This window comes from Equus caballus, chromosome 7, assembly GCF_041296265.1.
Source record: "Equus caballus isolate H_3958 breed thoroughbred chromosome 7, TB-T2T, whole genome shotgun sequence".
Lineage (NCBI taxonomy): Eukaryota > Metazoa > Chordata > Mammalia > Perissodactyla > Equidae > Equus > Equus caballus.
Window position 1 is genome coordinate 67428527 of NC_091690.1, and position 16102 is coordinate 67444628.

The 16102-nt window shown below is 43.3% G+C and overlaps 1 protein-coding gene across 4 annotated transcripts in view; it reads left to right on the plus strand.

The window, feature by feature from the left end:
* TENM4 (teneurin transmembrane protein 4) overlaps window positions 1–16102 on the plus strand; it is a 2707421-nt gene that overhangs the window by 1734321 nt on the left and 956998 nt on the right. The window lies entirely within an intron of this gene.

Sequence of the window (16102 nt, forward strand, 5' to 3'; positions counted from 1 at the left end):
TCATTATCTCTTGATTGAATAAAAAAAGGTAAAATAGATACAACAATTTCAAGAATGATTTCAGTCTTGTATTTTATCAATTATAATCACATCTCTGTATATATGAAAGCATAATTCAGAAATGAGCCAGATATACTAATTTTTTAGGTAGGCAACAATGATTGGTACCCTTGTGGATTGCCAGATCCCTCACAATGACATCCTGAGGTGATGAACCACAGCCACAAGTTGGTATTCACTCTTCTAGTCCAAATCATTCATTCTGAGGACTTGAGGCTCAGAGATAGGACATGATTTGTACGAGGCAGCTAGGCTGGTCAGTGGTGGAACCGAGGTTGAAATTCAGGCTTTTTTATTTGAAATCCAGTTTATCCCCAAGGTATCGCAACACCTGCATAAACATTTCTGGGACTTCCCTTCCTGCTTCTGCAGACACATTGAATGACTTTGTGGGTGATTTATAAAAATAACACTGCATGATTCCCTTTATATGAGGTCTCTAATATACTCAAACTCATAGAAGCAGAGAATCTAGTAGTGGTTGCCAGGGGCTAGGGGTGGGGAAATGGGAGTTATCGTTCATTGAGTATAAAGTTTCAATTATCCTAGTGGAGTAAATGCTAGAGATCTGTTGTTCAGCATGGTGTCTGTTGTTAAGAATACAGTATTGCACTTCATAATTTATTAAATTTAACAAGGCATATCTCAGATTAAGTGTTCTTACCACAGAAGAATAAATAAAAGAGACATAAGCATAAGGAAACTTTGGGAGGTATTGGATACGTCCTTGATTGTGCTAACGGTATCATGGTGGTATATGTCCAAGCTCATCAAATTGTACACATTCAATATGTGTGGTTCTTTGCAGACCACTTATGCCTCAATAAAGTGGTTGAAATGCAAAAGCCTTTACCGGTAAGCACGAACTGTCTCCAGTTGACTAGGGGATACAAAATGGCAGTTCTGAAAGAGTGCCATCTCTACTCCTTCTTTCAACAAACATTTATTGCACACCAAAGACGGGACTACCTTGGTGACTAAAGCTGTCTTGAGGAGCTAGCAGTCTAGAAGGGGAGAAGAGAAGTATGCAAATAATGACAATGTGAAGTGATATGGGGCCCTTGAGATCTGACCCAAATTCAGTGGGAGTCCAGAAGACGGAATGACAAACTCTTCCCTGAATAAAGAAAGGGCAGACGGTGAAGAGAGCTGATAATGGCCAATTCCCCGAGGCTTCTTTTCTTCAGAGGAAATTATGCCTTCCTCTCTTCCTCAGGAGCTTGATTTCCAGAGTCTCACTTGTCCTCCCCTGGACATGGTCCTCTGGAGATGGTCCAGCGGGTCTACACCTCTAACAGGAAATAGATCTTATGTTCTGGCCCGGGTCTGGGAAGAGAAAGAGTCATCTCTCAGATTCTAGACACTCCCTTTTATCGGTGAAGGAATGATTAATATGACTTAAAAGATGAATCAATGTTCACAGGAAAAAGGTCAACGCAGGCAGAAGGAAAGTTTTTCTTTGCTCCTGGCATTCCTAAGCCACTTCTGGCCCCAGCCCTTCCTCCAAGGTGAAACTCAGGCATCCCCTAGGCGGTGATGAGTCAGGGTTTCAGCAGGAAACAGAGGGCATACTCAAAGGGAGAGACTGAGAGAGCTGAATAAAGGGAGTCATTATGAGGGTATGGGCGGAGTGCAGGCGTTCGGCGAGGGATGGAGAAGCATCCCAGGGCGAGTCTGAAGGAGCAGTTTGGACAGTGGTTCTCAAAGTTGGAAACCTGTGGGAGGCCTTGAGACTCTTTCAGAGGTCCACGAGGTCAAAACTGTTCTACCAATAATCTTAAGACATTTTTTGCCTTCTTCACTCTAATTCTCTCATGAGCGCACAATGAGTTTTCCAGAGGCTACGTGACTTGTGATGGAGTCATTGCTCTGATGGCTAATGAAATGTATGTTTGTGTATTCTTGTGTTTGAGAATTTCTCAGTTTTAATTTCTAATGTGGTAAACATAGATACACAAAAGTTCTTTGGGGGCCCTCAACAATTTTTAAAAGTCTAAAGGGGTCCTGAGATCAAAACATTTGGGAACTATTGGGTGAGTGTCATTGGGAGAGAGAGAGTTAATATAGTAGATGGCTGGCTGGCAGCACCCGGGCAGCCACCACCGCAACCTGGCAGAGAGGGATTCTGGGAAATAAACATCCCAACGTCATCTTCTCCCTCCCTCCATTCAGCTACCAGCGCCTCCCCTTGGCCAAACACAACTCAGAGCCAGAGGACAAGAGTGGCTGTTCTCTGGGGCACAGATCAGGGTAGAAAAGAGCGGATCTGGAGGAGCCAAGGGAAAATACCCACACATTTGGAGATTGGAAAGAAATTTGAAAAAAAAAAAAGAAAAAAGAAAGAGGAGGAAGGGAACAGAGGGAAAGTGGGATCCTTCAAAATGGGATCCAGAGAGAAAACGTCCAAACAGCTCCTGAGCCCTTCGCTCCATTCACTTAGCTGACTAATGAGGGAGGATCTGGGTTCAAATTTTGACTCTACGATTGTCTAAATATGGTTCCTGGAGCAAGTTAATGGATCTCTCTGGGCTCAGTTTCCTCATTTCCAACATAGAATAATAATACCTAGCTCAGAGTGCAGGAATTAATATATATGCAGTACCTACTATAGACCCTTAACTAGGATCTATTTCCCTTTATCCTTTCTGTGCAAATTCCCGGGAAGAGCTTCCAGTGACTTCCAGGTACCTTGGACGTCGTGTGGGGCTCGATTGTAAACTACAAAGACTGGGATTCTGGTCACCCTGATCTTTTTGTGGGGGTTTACTCCCAGGCTAGCTATTCTGAATGGTTAGACATTTGGATTGAAAGAAAAAGAACACTCAATGAAATATTGTATACACGCTAATTGTATCTTATGGGAATTTGCCCTTTGAAACAACCAACTCTTAGAATCCTAAGATTTCATTTAGACAAAAACAAAAAAAAAGAACACAAAAAACAAATTTCTGCTGGGTTTGCTGATTTGCATGCCTTCCCCTACATTTCTTTCACTTTTCTCTAAAGCTCCTGACACTCTGTGCCGCTGGGGGGATAACACATTTGTTGAAGCCAAAGCAGACTGAAGCTGTGTTCTCTCTGCCCTGTTTTGTCTGCCCCTCTTGCTGAACATTCCTGTTTGTAGAGCCCCTCCGCAGAGCTCCAGTCACCACGGCCCTTTGATTCTTCCATGGGATGTGCAGCATTAACGCATGTCTGAAACTTGCTGGGAGCTTAAGCCCTGCTTAATAGAAATAAAGGTGTGATTAAGGAGATAATCTGGTAACTGTCAGTCACATTTTGCAAAGTTATTATCCGGTTGCAAATCTCTAAGTATTAGGGGCTTCGCTTTTCTTTTTCAAGGAACATTCACTGCCTGTGGCCCCAAGTGAAAGAATTTTATTTTCCCATTTTAATTACTGGTGTCATGTCTGCAGTCCCAACCCCTTCACTTCTACCTCTTCCTCACCCCCAGCCACATCTCTCTCCCTGCGCACACACACACACACACACACACACACACACACACACACACACACAATGTGGACGTAATATAAATTTAAAATTGGAAACACTTTAGTAAAGAAGAAAAGCGCCCCCAAAACAAGCTCTAGGCCAAACTGCGAATTTGTGTTGATGACATGCAGTTATTCAATTAAAGATCAGATGGAAACTGGGCAGCCAATTTACCGTTCAAATTGATGGATGGGATAAGGGACTGCTGGATCATTGTCGAAATGCAAATGATTTTTAACTCCAAACACTCAGGGAAAATGAGATTGATTATCAAGCTGGTTTTTCTTCCCATTACTCAAATAGGTAAATAGATGATAGACAAAGAGGGTTGGCCGGTGGAGGATGTCTTAGTGGAGGGTGCCAAAGGAGCTGCTGTTTTTTTGCCACAGAAGGCATTTAGCAAATAAATCTTTCTTATTCTGATAAAGCAAGTTAAACAGACTTGGGCTCTCCTACCATACTTTGGGATTTTTGTTGTTATTGATGATGAAGATGACAAGTCATGGAGGAGGGTGGCTGTGGAGGGGAAGGCGAGATATACATTTCTCAATCCGTGATGAACTTTGCAGAGCTGTGCTTGCTACCACAACTGGGAGATCCCTTCTCACCCCCACCCGCCCTCCACCATACCCTTCATACATGTTCATCTCTGATGCAACCCAAAAGTTAATGGTAAAAATTTGCGCCCCCTAACACTTGCTCTCCCATGAGCTTTCTGTAGGTCTCTGTGAAAACGCAAACCACATTCTACCCAAGACTCTGCTCCAAAGATCCATGCACAGTGGTGTAGTAAAGTGACAAGGGCTTGTGTGTTGGTGACACCATCAGCTCTGACAGGGAAGGCAGGAAGAAGAGCTAGACATAGGGGGAAGATCCTGAGTTGCATGTTGGACATGTCATGTTTGAGAGGCTTTGGGGAGAGCCACATGGACGTGTCAAACATAGATCAGAAATCAAGGACTTGAGGTGAGGAGCAGAGTCTGATCTCAGAGCACTTACTACAGTTGTAGTTAATTATCTGCTCAGTGTCATTCTCCCCTGACAAATGCAAGCCTGTCTATTCACCACCATATCAGTTCTGGGCTTAATAAGCAGCCATAGAATGAGAGAGGGAAGGAGAGAAGGAGGGAGGGATGAAGAAAAAGAGAGAAGAGAGATTTCTAATCAGGCAGGTCTTGGTGATCATCAACTTTTGCTTGGTCCAGCAGCTAATAGGGTATGGATATAAACTATAAATCAGTTTATCAGATTATTTTACAAATCCTTACCATAAAGGGAGCAAAAGGAAAGAAGCTAACATTTGTTAAGCATCCACCGTTTATCAGGAAGAACAAAATCCTAGGATTTCTACCTTCATCCCCTGCTATTTCCACCAGAATATTGTTCAGCAGTTGCTGAAGATGCCTCATCTTGCTGGGATATTTTGGCCACTCCACCTCCACTCCTTAGCAGCTATTGGTGACTAAATGAGCTGTTCTAACTTGTTCCCTTCTGTGCCTGTACACCCCCCCTCCCGTCTTCTGATCTGAAGCTGGTATGCTCTCTGTTTGTTTTTAAATAGATTATAGCACATACCTTCCTTCCTCTTCGCTTTGAACAAATCCTCTCAAGTTGTCTTCTCCTGACTACACTGAGAAGCCTCTTCTGTTGTCCTGATGAGTCTCTACATGTTCACTGGTCCGTCAGACTTGGGAATATGAATAACTGATGACTAATAGGACCCTGAATGAGCTATCTCTGCCCAAGAGTCTAAGTCCAGAAAACTTTAAATGGTACAAGGTAGCTCAATTTTGGAATCGTGCGTAAAATACTAACACGGAGGAGCGTTTGCTTACGAGATGTGAGCCACTGTGCTAGACACTTCTTATAGATCATCCGTGGTGTGCCCATCCAACCAGTCTGCTCAAGATGGTACCAGTTTACACTTGTTGTCCTAGTGTCCCTGTTTGAGCAATAAATCATATATGCACCCTAGTTACACCTCACTTAATCATCCTCTGAGTTAATACCACCAATAAGCCCATTTTTAGATAAGACAACTGAGGCTCAATGAGGTCAAATCACTTGCCTGAAGTCTGACAACTTGTGTGTTAGAATCCAGATTCTAATTTAGGAATGACTGGTTCTAAAGCAGGCTTTCCAACACACCATGAGTAATTCAATAAGAATTCAGAAGAATAAGGTGATCAAAGTTCTTGGTTTCCAAGCAAAATGTTTCTTCTGTGTGATCATGGCCCAGTAATTCTCATTCTGCAAAGAAAATGAGCCCACACAGAAATAGTTTTCTCTTTTATTGACGTACACCTGGCAGGATTTTAGTCAGGATCAGCCCTTGATAAGATTGACAAGGGTAGAAAATTTGACTTTCCTGCCTGCCCTAACTCCTCTCTTTATTCTCTCTCCACTCCCGTGACCCTGTACTGTTCAACCTCCTCCCCAAGAAAACCTAGGGAAACGTTAAGATCCTCATCAGCAGAGAGATCTGGATTCAAATCCCAGGGCCAATATTTGAAGCTGTGTAAAGCAAGCAAGTACTATGACCTCTCTGTGCCTCAGTTGCCTCCTGTGTAAAATGATTAACACTCTCTACATTATAGGGTTGTAGTAAAGATTAAATATGAGCACATGTGAAGCACTCATGCAGTGCCAAGACATCGTAGGTACTCAGCAAGTATTAGCCCCCCACTCTGACTCAGCAACGATTTGATACTCCACCTCAATTTAAGGGGACAGGATTCTCTTCCCAGGCTGTTTGCTAGTAATCACTTAGATCGAATGGTGAATAGAAAGATGTGTCAAATATCCCAGACTAAGTAGGATCTTCTAAGTAGATTACTAAGTAGGACTAAGAGTCCTTCGGAAAGGGGGCCTTTAAGTGGTTCACACATAAGGTTATCTGTTGCCGTTAGTGCTATTGTTTGCTTGTTTGTTTCCCCCAAAAGATTATAAACTCTGGGAAGGCATGACCACATCACATGACATACCTCACCAGGGTGCCATTTGTGATGAGTCTTGACAAATCAATAGAAGTTTACCCAGTAAGAACAAGATACAGGACTCTGCCGTGTGAAGAGCAGGTGCAACGTTGTGGAGTGTGGAAGGAGCCCAGTGAGTAGCACAGGGCGGCTGGACAGTTAAGTGACAGGGATAAGACAATCCACACCTACCGAGCATGTACCATGTGCTCGGCACGGTGATAAGCACTGTCCTTGGATTAACTCAATTAAGCTTCACCTTAACTCAGTATGAGGGATGCTCTTATGATTCCATTTGTATGTGGTGGACTAAGGCCCAGAGGGATTGCACCCTTAGCAAGCAGCAGAACAAGAGTCGGGACCCAGGCTTTCTGATTGCAGAGCCCAGACCCTTGGCATGGGCTTGAAGACAAAGCTGATGCTCTGTGCTGGGCCCAGACTGTGGGGTCCCTGTGGGCCAGAGGAGAGGGATGACTTTCCCACTGGAGGTCCAGGTGGTGGAAGCCTCCCCAGATGCTTAACAGGAGCAGGGAGAGTATAAACAGTTGTTAAATTTAAGAGCAAATGAATTTCCTAATTGACCTAAGTCATTCCTGTTCTGGCTTTGTGGTATTTGCCAGCACTTCTTCAATTACTTCAAGAGCTGTTGTGAAATTCTCAATGTAATCTCCAAAGAAAATCAATTTAAAAACACATATTTGTTAATGTGAATTATTCATGAGCATTAATATACTTAAGTATATATGAATTTAAATTAGTTTCATTTGGAGTTTTTTAAACATTTCAGAGGCACACATACCCAAGTCATTCACAAGTTATTCATTAAATATTTGTTGAAGTCCTACTATATGATTGGAAATATGTTAGGCATATACCTTGAGAATAGATGGCATGGTAAATAATAACAATAATATATTAACAATAATAATATTCCCTGTTTGCTGCATGCCAGACACTGTTCTACATACTTTACATATAGTAACTCAATTATTCCCCATAATACCTCTATTACTACCATTATTCCTCTTTAAAAGATGAAGACACTGAGTCAATTGTCCTATGGAACCCAAACCATTAGTCACCAAAGCAGATGCTTAGATGCTATTAATCCTGATGGTATACATAGATTCTTAGTACATGTTTATACTAAGTAGATTCTTAGTACCTATTTGTTGAATGAATAGACCAAACATTGGAAGTAAAAAAATAACAATACCTAGTTTTTTTTGTAAGATTGTGTCATGTACATTTCATGCACATTCTCATTTAGAAATAATGTCTGTAAAGGACCTTAGTTTCTACTACAGGAGGTAAGATATGAACACCCATAATAAACTACATAGTCATTTGAAAATGTGATTTAAAAAATAAAAACCTAAAGTGCTTAAAACAGAAATTCAAAGAGGAGAGATTCGTTCTACGTGGAGGGATGCAGATGGTTCGCGGATGCTGTGCGCTAGGTGAGCCTTGCAGGATTTATGCAGATGGGGGTTGGAGGGGCAGAGCAGAGAGGGAAGGCTGCAGTTAGAGAGATCCCTGTAAAAAAAAAAAACAGCACAGAAGGAGGAAAACACAGAGCCTGTATGAAGCACATGGAATAGTGCCCTTTAGCTGGAATGTTGCTGCTCAAAACCACCCAGTGACATTTTCTACTGTTTCTCCATTACCTCTTATATCAGTTAGGCTTACATTCAGCTGAAGTACACAGGAAACCCAGATACAATGACTTAAACACAAGAGTTTATTTTCCTCGCATGACAAGAAGACTGCATAAATGGATGGCTGTTGGCATCGGTGTAGACTAGTGACTCCCCACCGCTGGGCTGGTGGGCATCTTTGTAATTCTCTTGGCCTTTCCATCACAGTTGTGAGCTAGTTGTCGCAGCCTCAGGTAGCACAGCTGAATTTAAGGCAGGAATCAGGGGCAGAAGGGAGCTGGGCCACACTGACCTGTCTCCTCCTTTAATCATAGAAGTAAAAGCATTCCCAGAATCCTCCCCAGCAGACATGTGCTATCTTATTGGCCAGAACTCTGGTACATGGCCACTCCTAGCTGCAAAGGAGGCTGGGAAAGAGAGTATTTGGCTTTTGTAGATTCTATCGTATGAAAGGAAAAGAGAGAAGGGAGTGGGAATAGAAGATGGTCCAGCCAACCAGCAGTGTCCATTGGGCACTAATAATGCTGATAAAGTCAACTTCTCTTTACCTGTGTGCCCATCACAGCCTAATCACTTCACATACATTTTTTCATTTAATTTAATGTTCACTACAACAGATTTGTGAGACAGCCATCATTATCCCCATTTTACCAAGATTCACCCAGGTTCTATTATTTGCCCAAGGTCAAAGAGCTGGCAAGGGGCAGAAGTGCAATGCTTCTAGCACAGGTCTTAGCCAGGATGCAAGATGTCCCCTCTCAATCCCAGATGATGATCACTAACTGATCACCCACAATGTGACTAGGTTTGCGTGTTTATTGTTTCCGTTGATTCTCACAAAAGGCTATGAGTGGTTAGTAATATTAACATTTGACAGATGAAGAAACTGAATCTCGGTGAGTTTACATGACTTGCCCAAGGTCTCACGCCTGCAGGTGGCTGAGCTGAGATTCAAAACCCAGACTGGCTCGTTCTAAAGCCCATATCCTTTCTTCTGTGCTGTGCCACATTTCATTGAGATTCCACAGAAAAAATAACTCCAGTTTATCCCATTCCAAAATACCTCCCATCTGTCCTTCCTCTCAGGTCCACAGCCACTTCCCTGGCTCAGGCCCTCATCACCCTGTAATTAGACTATTCTAAGAGTCTACTAAGCAGTCTTTACACTTTTACTTTCTCCTACCAGATTTACCTTCTCAAAACATAAGTCATATCATGTGGCCCACCTCTCTGCTCAAAAGCCTCCATGGCTCCCCACTGCCCAACAAAGGAGTTCAAATTTCTTAACCAAACCTGGTCCTCACCAACTTTCCTACCTGGCATCCCATTAATAGTTATCTTTTGCTTTTGACTCTTTCCCTACTGTTCATTGCATGAAAGCTGGTCTTGCCAAAGAATAAATTTGCATCAATCAGTTCAGCCAGTCCATATGCCCCGTGCAGTTGGATCTCGAAGAGGGGACTGGAGCCTAGTTGTAGGTGTGGAGAAAGGACATTCCAAGTGGAAAACTCAGCAGAAGTTGAGGCATGGGAGTAGGAGGATGCAGGGTTTAGTCAGTCCTCCCATTAGTCAGGCACGGCTGCAGGAAGGAATGTTACAGTAGAAAGTCCCCATGGAGAGTTTGCCAATTAATGTGATCAAATCCCAAACTGAGAGAGAAAAAAAATTGTATTCAACCTTATATCAGTATGTACCAGTCTCAAAAGTGATTCTTTGGGTCATGGTCTTTATCTAATTATTTTGACTAATTCTCCCAGAAAATCACTTCTGTACTTAGCATCTTTCTTATAAAAAAATTGGCCAGCTAGAGATAGGAGAGTCAGCCCCTGCTTTCCCAGTCCCTCCCAATTAGAGAAGGAATCCATTGTGGGTATAATGGAAAGTCTTTATCATCAGAACAGACATGGGTTTGAACCTTGGCTGTGGGTGGCCTTGGGCATAAAACTCACTCCATCTCTCCAAGCCTCAAGGTGCTCATCTGTCAATAGCAGATAATTGCGCCTATCTCTCAGTGTTGTCATAGGCCTTGAGAATTCCAAGGGAGGAAGAGTGGAAAGAGTGTGTAATCACGCCTAACTCTAATCACTTCAAAGCCACATGGTTTTCTTGGGGAAATTTCTAGAGACCAGCCTTTGCCAACCTGAAAATCATCAGAGCAGGAGTCAAAACCAGTCTGGAAAGGCAGTTAAAAGATGCAATTTGTTTCATCTGGCTTTGTTTTATGTCTAAACAGGGAGAGAACTTACTAAACCACACTCATGACAAGGAAGCCAAATTGCTTGAGCACAGAGGAATGTAGAATGACTCAGTCACAGTGATTTAATGGCAGTAGGAATACGCAACACAGCCTATCAGTTGATTGCCAGCCTTAGACTGCTGAGCACAAAGGGGCCAGGTTCTGGGCTTAGCCTTGCTGTTAACTAGTTCCATGACCTTGCACAGGTCATGGCAAGCTGTCTGCCTCCTATACGGCATCTATAGGTGGACACAACAAAGAGATGATGGCTGTGATAATGAAAATGTGAAAATAATTTTTTAAATTATATTCAATTTTAATTATTTTGCCATAAAATCATCTTAAAATGTCAGGCAGATCATTGAAGTTGTTATGTTGGTCCTTCATACAATAGCCAAAGTCATCGAAAGGCCCTTCATAAATATTTCTGTCCTCAGGAACTTGCATTCTAGTGGGAGAGGCTGACATATGCATAAATCACTCTAATACAAGGTAAATAGTGGTAAGAACTGCAGGAAAGGTACAAGCCAAAGGCCCTGGGGATGTGGGAGCTGGGAGATTAATTTCTAATAGGGGATCTGGAAAGTTTTCGTGAAGGAGGTAGGATGTCGGTTGAGCCTTGAAAGCTTGGGAGAGTTTTGATTTATATCATCTTGTCTTGTGGCTCGGGAAGCACATGCAACTTTCTCCTCTCAGTTAACTCTGAAGTCCTGAAGGGGAAGTGCATTGACTTTCATCTCCCAACACAGCTTCTCAGCCTAAGGCCTGGTAGCCAGTTGGTGCTCCATAAATGTTGTTTCAGTCCAATTAATAAGGATGATGGAAGGAGGAGGAGTAGAAAATGAGAAGGAGGAGTCATACTCATCATATTGGTAGTGTTTATTCTTTATCGAGTTCATGTTATGTGTCAGGTGATTTGGCGATCATCTCATGTGACCTTCCCACCACCCCTGAGCAAGCTAGTATCGACACACGTCCCACGCCCCACCTCCTGCTTGATAGATGAGGGAACTGAGGCCCAGAGGGAGTGCTGCCTGCATCAGGCCCACACTAGTAATCAGTAGGGCTAGATTGACATTCAGGTCACTTGAGTCCCAAACTCATGACCATTGACATAGCATAGCCAGAGAGGGAAGACAGCGTTCCTCGAGAGTCTAAGAACAATGGATTTCATGACATTTCTGGTGAAAAAAATCTTTGAATCTAGCAGATGTGTATCAGTCAGTACTCTCCAGAAAAACAGAATCAATAGGTCAAATTTCTATGTTGAATCTTGAGGCAGAATTCCTTCTTCTCTAGAAAACTTCAGTATTTACTCTGAAGACCTTCAACTCATTGGATGAGGCCCACCCACATTATAGAGGTTACACTGCTTTACTTAAAGTCAACTGATTGTAAGTGTTAATCATATCAAAAAATGTCTTCACAGCAACATCTATCCTAGTGTTTGACCCTCAACTGGGTACTACAGCCTAACCAAGTTAACACATAAAATTAACCATCATAAATGCAGATAAACAGGGACCCCAGGAAGTTTTTATATTTAGACCACTGTCACCACCCCATTTTTTGCTGTTTTTGACTAGGTTTTAGGAAAAAAGATACGTGCATGAAAACGACAAAAAGAGTTTAAAATTCTGTGCATTTGTTGTGGGAAAATATACTTTTCTCATAAAACGAAGACTGCTTTTTAAAAATTCATAGAAGGATAAAAAATAAAGGGAATGGAAAATGCCAAGGTTTGATTTAAATATCAAAATATTTTATGCATGTTTAATTTTAGAGTTTGCTATATGGGGAAGAGTATTTGACTCTTCTGGTATAGTGTGCTGACCTGTTTTAAATAGATTTCTAGAAGGTCAACACTGGGAGATCTTGGGTGTCATTTTGTGCAACCTCAATGTTACATATGGGAACGTCAGGATCCAGAGAGGGCACTCCAATGGCACAGCTTGGCACCTCAAGCAAGTGGTAGAACCAGGACTCATGCCCAGTTGCTGGCGGAGCTTCATTCATCAGGCTCATTATCCAATTTTATTATCAGCAGAGAAAAGAAAAATAAACACGCATGAAGCCCACATTCTCCGCCATAGGGTTGCATGAGCCGTACTCAGGCCAGCTGTGAGCCAGATGTCTGCTGTCCCCAAGGGGCTGCAAGAGATTCCCTGGCTCTCAAAGAGCAGATGAGGGAGAAGATGACAATGCAGAATGCAGGGAGTCCCAGCCCCCTGGGGACAGGACGAGCTGCTGAATATACTCAGTGCCACCTGGAGTGAAGGAGACCCCTATGTCATGGGAGAACAACAGGCAGGCCACGAAGGGATTGGAAGGGCTGAAGCTGTGAGGCCAGAGTTCTGAGTTCTAGTCCCTGCTCTGCTCCTATTAGCTGTGAGTTTGCTTTTTGGAGATTCAGCCTTCTTCTCTATAAAATGGGGATAGTAACGGCCTAACTATGTGAAGACAGACAAATCAGGAGACCCAGGTTTGAATCCCACGTTTGACACCTACAAATGATTTATCTCTGGGAAATTCATTTAGCCTCTCAGACCTCAGCTCATAATGCGGGAGAATAAGTCCCAGTCAGGAAATAAGTTAAGTAACTTGGGCAACATGCCAACCACAATGCCTGTCTCACAGAGCAGGTACTCATTCCTTCCCTAATTCTCCCTTTCCCCCTCCAAACCCAAATTCCGGAGACTGCTGCTTTCCCCAAATCTCCAGTCACATTCTAAGACCCACTCAATAATCCCCACTTCAAATGTAAATTGGTGCAGCCACTATGGAAACCAGTATGGAGGTTCCTCAAAAAAGTAAAGACAGATCTACCTTATGATCAAGCAATTCCACTTCTGCATATTTATCCAAAGAAAATGAAAATACTAATTGGAAGAGATATATGCACTCATATGTTCATTGCAGCATTATTTACAATAGCCAAGATATGGAAGCAACCTAAGTATCCATTGATAGATGAATGGATAAAGAAGATGTGGTATATATATTCAATGGAATATTACTCAGCCAAAAAAAAGAATGAAATCTTGCCGTTTGTGACAACATGGATGGACCTAGAGGGTAGTATGCTAAGTGAAATGACTCAGAGAAAGACAACTATCATATGATTTCACTTATATTTGGAATCTAAAAAGACAAAATGAAGAAACAAAACAGAACTAGACTCACAGATACAGGAAATACATTGGTGGTTACCAGAGGGGGGAGGGCATAGGTGGAATAGGTAAAGGGGATTCAGAGGTACAGACTCCCAGTTCTAAAATAAATAAGGCTTGGGGATATAATGTACAGCATAGGGAATATAGTCAATAATATTGTAATTACTTTGTATGGTGCCGGGTGGTAACTGGACCTGTCATGGTGACCATTTTGTAATGTATATAAATACTGAATCTCTGTGATGTACAGCTGAAACTAATAGGATATTGTGTGTCAATTATACTTCAATAAAAACAATCCTCACTTCCCCACCTCTCTACACTAATCAGTCATTCAACAACTATTTATTAAGGGACTACTGTGGGTCGGGGAGTCCGCTAGGCTCATCGCCGCCTTCACAGAGCCTGCACCCTGAACCTCCAAGCCACACCCTTTGCTATGACCCACAGACTGGATGTCCCCTGGAGATGACATATTTCAGCCTCACCTTGACAACATTGCTGGTGTTATTTCCAGCCTCCAGCTCCCATCCTGGAAGACCTTGCCAGCATTCTCTGGTGGGTAAACCATGAGGCTTGCAAGGAGGGGTGGAGTAGAGGCCTGAGGGTGGGTCCTGACAGCTGATGCTACTGAAGTATTGATGACATCCCTCCACCCACACTTAGGAATCTAGGCGTGGCGGCCTTTGTATCTCTCTCCCAAATAGTAACGGGGGCCCACTACTTTTCATCTGTTGAGGAAATGGTGAGATGAGGCTTCTTAAGATCCTTTCTGTCCCTCCAAATGTCAGTAGTCCCCTGGAGGCCCCAGTGACGTCAGAATCCAGCACTCAGCTAGTCTCCGTGGGACCTGAACCACACCTGTGCATTGTGTTTGCCCCATGGAAACCAGGGCAGGAGACAAAGAGCTTCTTCTGGAGCAGGCCTCACGTGTGCAGGGGCCTGAGAAGGAGCTGATTGTAATCTGGTGTCTGAGGCCTGGCAGCCCCAATGCTCCTCAATGAATCACACTCAAGTCTGAGCTCATCTGAGATGCTTGTGTGTGGGGTTGCTCCAGGAAGGCGGGGAAATGAAATCAACACGTAATGTGTGAACTGGGAGGTTGCTGAGAAATTGTCTAAACCAACCTCCTGGAACTTTCTACTGCTCAGGCTCAGGGTCCTTTCCCAGGCCTAGGCTGGCAACCAGCTCCCTTCCTTTCCCTCTCACAGGCCCCAGGGCCTCATTCTGCTTCCTTCCCTCTTTAGCACTACCACTGCCCACTCCATCCTTGAGCGCCCTCCTCACCAAGCCAGGCTGGAGAAGAGGAGGCAGGGTCCAAAACAGCAGGGCCTGGCACCTCCACACCAACCACACCCGCCATAGATAAACAACAAACAAGCCCTCCACTGGTTGCCTGCCCGGGACTCAGACCCAGGTAACCAAGCAACCAGTGGGAGGAAGCACCCAAAGCCCTTGGGTTAGAGTTTTCTTATGGCTTCTGCTCTGTGGTTCCCAATGTTCTCTCTGCAAGATATGAGGACACCTCATTTTCATTTCAGAAGGTTGAGGTCACCAAAACTTCTCCCATCCTGTGGGCCTAAAATGGCTTCTCTTTCCAGGACTGACTAGGCTAGAGGATATAATCCAGGCTAGATAATTGGTCCCTCTGGCTCCAGATAGAGACCATCTCCTCCATAGGAATTATCACCTCTGGGCATCTTCTCACACCCCTTTATTCTGCATATGAGAAACTGAGGCCAAGTGGGTTTAAGAGATTTGCCAAGATCACACTCTCTATGGGTGCATAGCCCAGACTGGGACCGTGGCCCTCTTCCTGCCCACTGCTTTTCCACACTAGCAGCTTCTCAGCCTAAGGAACCTCTAGGTCCTATCTTGGTTATTTTTACTCAGCTCCCTAGGAAAACATTAACAATCCTTTTGGTTTTGGGAATTAAATCCCACATACACTTTCCAGGGTGGGACCAAACACTGTCAAACCATTTAAGCATAAACTCCCTTTGATCTCCTCTGAGCACAAAGTTACTAATTCTCAATATTCTTATACTTCTTGAACCTCCAGACTGAGCCAATCTTGTCTAAACAACCTGCTGGAACGCAAATAGGGTCAATCCTCAGAAGCACCTGGATAAGTCTAGCTCTGTCTATTGGGCTCTAGGGTAATAGGGATGGTGGTGGGCTAAGAAAAAGGTGGTGGGCTAAGAGGACAGAGAATGCTTTTTGAAAGTGTAAATCTTGGCTGAGCAGCTTAGTATTGTGTGACCCTGGGAAAGTGACCTAATTTCTCTAAATCTTGCTTTGCTCCTCTGTAAAATGGGGATAATAATACTTCTCAGGGTTACTGCAAAGATTTATGAGGTAATGTAGGTGAAGCTCCTAACACCTTCTATGCACTAAACAAGTATTTCTTTACTTAGTTTTCCCCACCTACTCCATTGTGGTTTTTTCTAAGTAATAATAACTTGACTATTTACAAAGCTCATTTTACTGTGTGTGTGTGTAGTC